A 7,500-nucleotide genomic window follows, 5' to 3' on the forward strand; every position below is an offset into this window, starting at 1 on the left:
ATGGTGAGGAAACGGAACAGAGGTAAGAGAAATGAAACTGAAACCAACCACAGTCACAGGCAGTGATGAATGGAATATTTCATCACATATAGGTTACTGTACTTTTGGAAAAATTAACTTCTTTTGAATATAGAACGTTAAGGGGTGATCTAATTGTTGTGCTTAAGATGAATAAAGAACTTGATAGGGTAGATAGCAAGAAATTATTTCCTCTGGTGGGTGGAGTCCAGAAGAAGGGGGGCAGAACTTTAAAATTAGAGCCAGGTCGTTCAACACGGATTAGATACAGAGTAAAGCTCCCTCTACACTGTCCCATCAAATACTCCCAGGGCAGGTACAGCACGGGTTAGATACAGAGTAAAGCTCCCTCTACACTGTCCCATCAAACACTCCCAGGGCAGGTACAGCACGGGGTTAGATACAGAGTAAAGCTCCCTCTACACTGTCCCATCAAACACTCCCAGGGCAGGTACGGCACGGGGTTAGATACAGAGTAAAGCTCCCTCTACACTGTCCCCATCAAACACTCCCAGGGCATGTACAGCCCGGGTTAGATACAGAGTAAAGCTCCCTCTACACTGTCCCATCAAACACTCCCAGGGCAGGTACGGCACGGGGTTAGATACAGAGTAAAGCTCCCTCTACACTGTCCCATCAAACACTCCCAGGGCAGGTACAGCACGGGTTAGATACAGAGTAAAACTCCCTCTACACTGTCCCATCAAACACTCCCAGGACAGGTACAGCACGAGTTAGATACAGAGTAAAGCTCCCTCTACACTATCCCATCAAACACTCCCAGGGCAGGTACAGCACAGGTTAGATACAGAGTAAAGCTCCCTCTACACTGTCCCCATCAAACACTCCCAGGACAGGTACAGCACGGGTTAGATACAGACTAAAGCTCCCTCTACACTGTCCCCATCAAACACTCCCAGGACAGGTACAGCACGGGTTAGATACAGAGTAAAGCTCCCTCTACACTGTCCCATCAAACACTCCCAGGGCAGGTACTGCACGAGGTTAGATAGAGAGTAAAGCTCCCTCTACACTGTCCCATCAAACACTCCCAGGGCAGGTACAGCACAGGTTAGATACAGAGTAAAGCTCCCTCTACACTGTCCCATCAAACACTCCCAGCGCAGGTACAGCACGGGTTAGATACAGAGTAAAGCTACCTCTACACTGTCCCATCAAACACTCCCAGGGCAGGTACAGCACGGGTTAGATACAGAGTAAAGCTCCCTCTGCACTGTCCCCATCAAACACTCCCAGGACAGGTACAGCACGGGTTAGATACAGACTAAAGCTCCCTCTACACTGTCCCCATCAAACACTCCCAGGGCAGGTACAGCACGGGGTTAGATACAGAGTAAAGCTCCCTCTACACTGTCCCATCAAACACTCCCAGGGCAGGTACAGCACAGGTTAGATACAGAGTAAAGCTCCCTCTGCACTTTCCCATCAAACACTCCCAGGGCAGGTACAGCATGGGTTAGATACAGAGTAAAGCTCCCTCTACGCTGTCCCCATCAAACACTCCCAGGGCAGGTACAGCACGGGGTTAGATACAGAGTAAAGCTCCCTCTACACTGTCCCCATCAAACACTCCCAGGGCAGGTACAGCACGGGGTTAGATACAGAGTAAAGCTCCCTCTACACTGTCCCATCAAACACTCCCAGGGCAGGTACAGCACGGGGTTAGATACAGAGTAAAGCTCCCTCTACACTGTCCCATCAAACACTCCCAGGGCAGGTACAGCACGTGTTAGATACAGAGTAAAGCTCACTCTACACGGTCCCATCAAACACTCCCAGGGCAGGTACAGCACGGATTAGATACAGAGTAAAGCTCCCTCTACACTGTCCCATCAAACACTCCCAGGGCAGGTACAGCACGGGTTCGATACAGAGTAAAGCTCCCTCTACACTGTCCCATCAATCACTCCCAGGGCAGGTACAGCACGGGGTTAGATACAGAGTAAAGCTCCCTCTACACTGTCCCATCAATCACTCCCACGGCAGGTACAGCACGGGGTTAGATACAGAGTAAAGCTTCCTCTACACTGTCCCATCAAACACTCCTAGGGCAGGTTTCTCTATCTCTCTCTCTCTCGTTCTGTCTCTCTCTCTCTCGGTCTCTCTCTGTCTCTCACTCTCTGTCTCTCTCTCTCTCGGTCTCTCTCTGTCTCTCTCTCTCTCTGTCTCTCTCTCTGTCTCTCTCTCGCTCTCTGTCTCTCTCCCTGTCTCTCTCTCTCTCTCTCTCTCTGTCTCTTTCTCTCTCTCTATCAATTTTCAATTCAATTCAATTCAATTCAAATGTCTCTCTCTGTCTCTCTCTGTCTGTCTTGCTCTGTCTCTCTCTCAAATCAAATTCAAATTCAAATTCAAATTCAAATTCAAATTCAAATGCTTTATTGGCATGAAAGTTTACAGGGAACCATATTGCCAAAGCTTACATAACAAAAAGTACAGGTTTCCAACATTCTGTAGGTGTCAAACAATTTTGACCTTCATTGGGTACAGACAGTATTAATTTAAACAGTCGTTGACCCTCGTTGGGTACATTCAGTATTAATTTAAACAGTCGTTGGGTACATTCGGTATTGATTTAAACATTTTTAGCGTATATATGCTATGGGTGTGCTCGTTAGTCACTCACTGTTCCTCAGGTTGTGACATGTTGTTACATATTGGGCACCAAGATATGGTCTGTCTCCTTCCCCCAGGACTATTCTTAATTTTGACAGGTCATCCAATTCTTTGAAATCTGGGGTTGTAAGGCTGAGCTTGTCAAAATATATGTTTCTTGTTTTGTTGAATTTTTCGCATTTTAGGAGGAAGTGCACCTCTGTCTCAACCTCGCCGGCCCGACAGTGATCACATATTCTATTTTCTTTAGGTTGCCAGGATTTCTTGTATCTTCCTTTTTCAATTGCCAGTTGGTGGTCGCTTAGTCTGTATCTGGTGAGGGTCTGTCTCTGTTTTGTGTCTCTGATGGTCGAGAGATAGTCTGCCAGTTTATATTCTCTTTTTAGGGCCCAGTAGCATTCTAATCTGCTTTGGCTTTTGGTTATTTTGTTCCAATGTTCCAGGTAGGTTTCTTTGCATTGTTTAATGATTTGGTTCACTCGGATTGGTGTTTGGAGAGCAGTGTTGGTCTGGGACTGGTCAGGGTCCGGCTGGGTAGGAGTACTTAGTTTCAGTAACAACTGACTCAGGGGACTCATTTCTGGGTTCAGCTCTTGGGTCTGGAGGGCTTTAAAATGAAGGGTGTCTGGGGAACTAGATTTGAGGTGATTTAGAAAGTTTAGTGCTCGTTTTTGGATGTTTATTATCAGTGGGTATCTGCCTAGTTCGGCTCTACATGCATTTGTTGGTGTTTTCCTTTGGGTGCGAAGAATGCTTCGGCAAAATTCTGCATGTAGGGCTTCTATTGTGTGTTTTTCCCATTTAGTGTAGCTATGGTGATTGAGTGGGCCCCATACTTCACTACCATACAGCGCAATGGGCAGGATTATACTATCAAATATTTTGAGCCAGATTTTGATTGGAATTTGGATGTTGTAGAATTTTCTTTTTATTGCATATAGGGCTCTTCGGGCTTTTTCTTTTAGTGCATTCACTGCTATGTTGAAGCTCCCTGATGCTGTAATGGTTAGACCAAGGTAAGTGTAGCTCATAGTGTGTCCTATGATGGTATCACTGAGAGTAAACTGGTATTTGTTTTCCTGACATCTGGGCCTTTTTTGAAAAATCATGATGTTGGTTTTCTTTAGATTTACTGTCAGGGCCCAATTTTGGCAGTATTTGTCGAGTAGATCTAAATTTTGCTGTAATCCCTGTTCTGTGGGAGACAGCAGAACCAGGTCGTCCGCATAGAACAGGGATTTCACTTCCCCATCCAGGAGACAGAGACCCGGTGACTCGCTTTGCTCCAGCATGTCTGCTAACTCATTTATGTATATGTTGAACAGGGTCGGGCTCAAATTGCAACCCTGCCGGACGCCTCTTCTCTGGGTGAAGAAACCGGTGCATTTGTCTCCAATTTTGACACCGCATTTATTTTTCAGATACATCGATTTAATAAGGTCATAGACTTTGCCCCCTTTTCCACACTGAAGAAGTTTGTAATAGAGCCCTTCGTGCCAAATAGAGTCAAAAGCTTTCTTGAAGTCAATGAAACAAGCGAATATTTTCCCATTTTTTGTTTGGTGTATGTGTTTTTCAATGAGAGTGTGAAGGGTATAGATATGGTCGGTGGTGCGGTGATTTGGAAGAAAGCCTATTTGATTTTTTCTAAGGATATTATGTTTGTTAAGAAAATCCAGTAATCTACTATTTAGAATACTGCAGAATAACTTCCCTAGACAACTGTTGACACAGATGCCACGGTGGTTATTTGGGTCTGATTTGTTTCCACTTTTATATATGGGAGAGATGAGTCCTTGGCACCAGATATCGGGAAAACAGCCTGAACGTAATATGATGTTGAATAACTTGAGTACAGCACCCTGCATCTCCATAGTGCTGAACTTGAGCATTTCATTTTTGATGTTGTCTGGACCACAGGCTTTCTTTAGGTGGAGAGATTTTGTTTTTGTGGCCAGTTCTTTCCAAGTGATTGGGGAGTCCAGAGGGTTTTGGTTGTCTTTAATTGTTGCTTCTAATGTGTGGAGTTTTTCTGTGACATGATGTTGACTTGAGTTTGTTTCGTTTACTGGGATGTCTTTGTAGAGGTTTTCAAAATGTGTTCTCCAGATGTCACCATCTTGGATTGGTAATGCTTGCAATTGTGTTGTACTCAGGTTATTCCACATTTCCCAGAATTGATTTTGATTAATGGAGTTTTCAATTTCTTCAAGTCTTTTGTGGGTATAATTTTGTGTTTTGTTCCTAATGGTGTGTTTATATCTTTTGAGGGTCTCATTGTATCTAATACGCAGGTCTGGGTTGTTTGGTTGGCGATGCTTTTGGTTTGATATTTTTCTCAGGTCTTTTCTGGCATTTTTGCATTCGTGATCAAACCATTTCTCATTTTTTTGTCTTTTGTAACGTTTCCTCTTCTGTTTCACAAGGTCGGCTTTTACAGCTGCCTCATGGAAGATCATATTTATATCATCTATGGCCATGTTTACACCATCTCTGGTGATCTCATATAGATTTTCTTTAAATTTTGACATTTTACTTGTGAGATCAGGTGAATTTAGTGCTGTGATGAATTTATCTCCACTGTCTGGGGCCCATCTGTATGTCTGGTTTAGTTTATGGAGCTTACTGGGTTCCTTTTTTGTGTCTGTAGTTTGGGCAGAAAGTTTAAGGTACACATTTATTTGGTTATGGTCTGAGAGGGGGGATTGCTGCCTGACAGTGAATGCGTTGATATCGCAGGGGTCCATGTCAGTGATTGTATAATCCACCACACTAGACCCAAGAGTTGAGGAATATGTGAGTCTCCCTAAGGAGTCCCCTCTGAACCTACCGTTAACTATGTACAGGCCTAAGGCTCGGCAGAGTTGCACTACCTCCCTGCCGCTTTTATTTATTTCACAGTCAAGGTTGTTCTGATTTGTGATGGCTGGTGTGACATATAAAGGGGTCTGGCCAAACACATGGTTGTTGCCCTGTGGGTCTATGAAGTCATGTTCACATCCGGTCCTTGCATTTAGGTCCCCACATAGTAGCACCTTTCCTTGGGCCTGGAAATGGCTGATTTCCATGTGGAGAGTTTCAAATAACTCCTCTTCAAAATATGGCGATTCTATTGGAGGTATGTAGATCGCACATAAGTAGACATCTTTTTTAGCTATTCCTATATTTTTATCTAATTTTAGCCATACATGTGATTTCCCCTGTTTTACCGGTGAGATGTGTTTGTCCAATTCTCCTTTATACCACACCAAGATTCCCCCGGAGGTTCTGCCCTTGCGTATCTTAGTGTTCTTTACTGAGGGCACAATGATTTCATGGTACATTGGAGGACAGTGGGTGGGCATGTCCTTTTGACACCATGGCCTAGAAATTCATTAAGGCGCTGCCAGCTTTGCGCCCAGTTAACGCCTAAAGAGTGATTTTGCGCCAGAAATGAGTTTGCGCAGATATTCAGCGCAGTGGTATTGGCGGCGGTAGCCGTTAGCGCTGCGCCGGCACCGATGACGTCATCGGTGTGTGCAGTGCCCCGGTTCCGCCCCGAAACCGGCCCGATCCCCATATTTAGTAGCAGCCGCCTCCTCCGAAGCGGCCGCAAACAGCGACCAGAAAACGGGGCCGTCCTGCTGCCTTAGTGGGGCGCTTTAAAGCGGAAGGGGCGGCCGGCCGCTTTTTCGGCGGCCGCCTGCCCGCACCTCCTTCCCCGGCCTCCTCCACCACCCCCCCCCCCCCGCGGCATTGCCGGCTGCTTTCCGCGAGCCCGGCACTTCTCCGTGGTGCCGGGCTCATTTGCCGGCACTATCCAGCGGCGATCTCCCCGTTGCAGGCAGCTCCCCCTTAAGAGAAGGAGGAGGCCTGCAGTACCGCAGCCTGCCGCTCCGCAGCGGCTGGCGCAGCGGCGCCAAGAGCGCTGATATTCAGTGTCAGCGCCCCAAGCGGAGGCGGGCACACCCTGGTATGGCGCCCGGTTCCGAATTGGGGCGCTAACAATGAATATCTGACGATCGCTATAGGCTTCCCGCCCAGCGCTAACTTTTGGGCGCTAGCCAGCTGGCGGGGCCATAGTGAATTTCTAGGCCCATGTTTCTGTTAACACAATTATATCAATGTCTTTTATAGATTTTAGGAATTCAGGGTCTGTACTCTTCAGCCCAAAAGTTGAGGAGCGGAGACCCTGGATATTCCAGCAGCTTATGTGGAAAGAACGCATCTATATAGTTCAAAAACAAAGTAAAATGGACCTATTTTGTGGGACGGGTGTGAAAACACTAGTTTCTATAGATGTACAATGCTAAATGACAATTTAGTATAAATTCCATAAGGCATGCACATACTGCTACCTAATAATAGTAATATAACAATAATAATAATTTAGTACATTCCTGTCCTGTTTTCCATCAGGGTGCTTATCATCGTCATGATCTTTCTCAGTTCTTGGTTTACAGTCGCCTGTGGTCTAAAGGGGGGTCTGGGGTCAGGTACAATAGCACGGTTCTGTTGCTGGTTTTGTATAGGGGGGTGGGGGACAGTGGTGGTTCTGTTTGGGTTAGGGCTCCCGATGGTAGAGTGGGTGGGAGGGGTGCGTCCTTTGGCAGTGTTTATGAGGTTTTTTGCGAAGATCCACACCCGCTGTTTGAGTAGATGTAATCCGTCATAGAGGTCCCCTGTGTTGATGTTTGGGTGGTGGGCCAGGTGGACGTTGGGGAGGGCAGCACATCCCATGTCGATCTCCCTGTTGGTGTTGTGGATTACATAGGCTAGGGTGTCCTCGCTGGGCGGTAGAGTGGAGATCACAATCCGCGCATCGGGGAATTCCTTGCTGGCCTTCTCCACCATCCTGCTCACTGCTCT

At 46.4% G+C, this 7,500-nt stretch overlaps 1 pseudogene; it reads left to right on the top strand.

The window, feature by feature from the left end:
* LOC147097183 (uncharacterized) overlaps positions 1–7,500 on the top strand; it is a 34,339-nt pseudogene that overhangs the window by 26,333 nt on the left and 506 nt on the right.

The sequence above is a fragment of the Somniosus microcephalus genome, chromosome 33, assembly GCF_052327205.1.
Source record: "Somniosus microcephalus isolate GS21.2 chromosome 33, FLI_Smic_1.0, whole genome shotgun sequence".
Classification (NCBI taxonomy): Eukaryota; Metazoa; Chordata; class Chondrichthyes; order Squaliformes; family Somniosidae; genus Somniosus; species Somniosus microcephalus.